We start from the raw sequence: 2770 nt of genomic DNA on the forward strand, positions 1-2770 counted from the left end.
AACTGAAAAGTGGACAAAGCACTTCGCAATTGGCACTGAATTGGGGGCCCTTTTCAATTTTTACAAAACCTAAACTATAGGTGTTCATGATTTTTTTTTTTTTTTAAGTTTTTATAAATTAAAAAGTTTTATATGATTCATTCCATCCAATTACAATTTTTATGTGAAGGGACTAACTTCATCCACATTTTTTATAAGTGAGATTTTTTGGCATATGAGCAATACTTGTATTAGAGAAAAAAAAAAAACGCAAGGGACCATAAGAATGTAAATGGACGTAAGTTGACAAATATGCCGAACCGACCCATCCCTGTAAAGGTATATTTAGCAACTTTTAAATAGGTTCGGAGATAGTAGTTCGATACGGAATTGGGGCAATTAATTTTCCCTCGCCCCACTTGCTTGCTTAAGTGAAATTTGTTTTAAATATAAATGAATTAACAAACTAATATTTTTTTATTTTTTATTTTTTTTTATACACTTCTACTAGAAAGGTGATGTTTGTATAATTGTATTAAAAATATGATAAGTTATGTTAGTTTCATTATATAAATAAGTATAAATTATTATTTTTTTTCAAACTTTTAATTGTTGGCAAAGTGAATTTGAATCCTTGCAAGAGGCAGATCCCTAATAAAGCAAGGACGGGATTACAAATAACACCCGAGACGGATTCAGAGCACGTAATTCTTAGCAGGGTGATTTTGGAGTCTGCCCTGTTGATCCAAATCTGTACTTACATCCTTATCCTTTTATGATATATATGTTGAAGTTAAACAAGGAACAATAAAATTATATATATATATATATATATATATTTTTATTTCTTTCTCACTTTCCTTGATATTCAAATATCAAAACATATATTTCTTTAATCATCCCATTTAGATAAAAAATGTTGATAGGAAAAAGAAAAATTAAGAATAAAAAATAAAATTAATTTTTTATTATGCTTTCCCTCAATATTAATATTTTTTAAAAATAATTTATTTAATAAGATTAAAATTAAAAAAAAAAAAAAAGTTCATTATTGGGACCAACCCTAAATTATACATTTTGCTTGTTATATCATCCAACAATTTGATAGGTGCAAAACTCCACATGACCGAGCTCATATAGAGCCACATTTCCACCCAACAAACAGTGCTCAGCCCAATTGCACGCGTCAAAAATTGCACATGTTCTCTTATCACGTTTAACGTTCGTGGCAGCCGTAGGCGCTTAGATTTAATATATATTGTTTAGTTAATAGTGTTTATAAATAGCATCAATGGCTTAAGGCCTCTTTGATATTGTTATTATTTTCAGTTTTTAGTTTTTATTTCTTTATGATGAAAAAATAGATTATAGTTTATTTTTATTGTTAATTTTCTATTTTTAATGACGATTTTTAGTTGTTTGCTAAAGAACTGAACTTTAGATTTAATGATTTTTAGCTATTTTGACACCTATTGTCGGAAATTTTAATATTCAAAAATAATTTTTTTCATTATACACTTTTAAATTAAAATTAAAATTAATGATCATATAAGTTTAAAAAAATATTCATAAATTTAAAAAAAAAATTGATGTTGACGCAAATTACAAAATACTTTCATTATATTTCAATTGTGATGTCAATAAAATTTTTATTATAAAGTGAAAATTAAAAGTAGAAAACAAGTAAAACAATTATAATAAATTTTATTTTTATAACAAAAATTTTTAAATATGCATTATTTGTAATTTTATTATTTTAATCATATTTTTATAATATTATGATTTAAAGATGAAAATGAGCATTTTTAATTAAGTTTTTAATTTATATTAGTTTTGTAAATATTAACCAAACAGATCGCTGGTTTCTAAATTCTAGTTTTTGATTTTTGTTTCTAATTTTCGTTTTTCTAATTTTTGACAATGATATCAAACGACCTCTTATTTATTTTGGTCATGATAATTAATGGCATGATTTTTAGTTTTTTCCCTAGCTAGACCAAGTAAAAAACTAAAATTCAAATTAAAACTTGAAAAATGTGTAAACGCATCTTAGAGGACCAACCTAGATGGCGACCGACCGAGAAATTTAAGAAAAAGATAATGAGATGTTTTCAAATGGTTTTAATGAAATCGCTATGAACTTATTGTTGACTTTTTGAGTTCTATCTCGTTTTTTATAATGACAAATACGAGGTATTTAATGTTTGACGAGTTTGTGTGTAGATTCATATTAGTAAGATTATTTGATGGCATGTGAAGACTTAAAGAATAAAGACTCAAAAGATTCATTTGTTGTAATTTAGATTATCATTATTTTGGGTATGTAATAGTAATACAAATCACTTGGTATTTGATCTGTGCAATTGAGATTGTGAATAGGAACTATATTAAGTATACATGGAAGGATAACAAGTAATGGAAGCCATGAAGATTTGAGCAAACATATCTTGACAAATCCATGGAACTCAAAGAGTGCAAGAATGAATATGCAAGTGACAAGTTCAAGAACGTCATGGGAATGGGTACTTAGAACTCATGTATTTACATTTTCATATGATTTAATTTGAGGCTCAATATATATCCTATAATGACCTTAGGACTCATACATTTCATGAACATCATTAGGGGACATTCATGGACTTAGAAATATTTTTAAAACCCTAGAAAATATTTTTATAAAAGAACCAAGAAATAGAGCAAAGCAGAATTTCAAATTATAAAAGAAAAAATTCAAGAAATAGGAACTTCATATGACCGAACTCAACGGTCAGTCGCCTAAAGTTGCCACTTC

The sequence above is a fragment of the Malania oleifera genome, chromosome 1 (assembly GCF_029873635.1).
Source record: "Malania oleifera isolate guangnan ecotype guangnan chromosome 1, ASM2987363v1, whole genome shotgun sequence".
Classification (NCBI taxonomy): Eukaryota; Viridiplantae; Streptophyta; class Magnoliopsida; order Santalales; family Ximeniaceae; genus Malania; species Malania oleifera.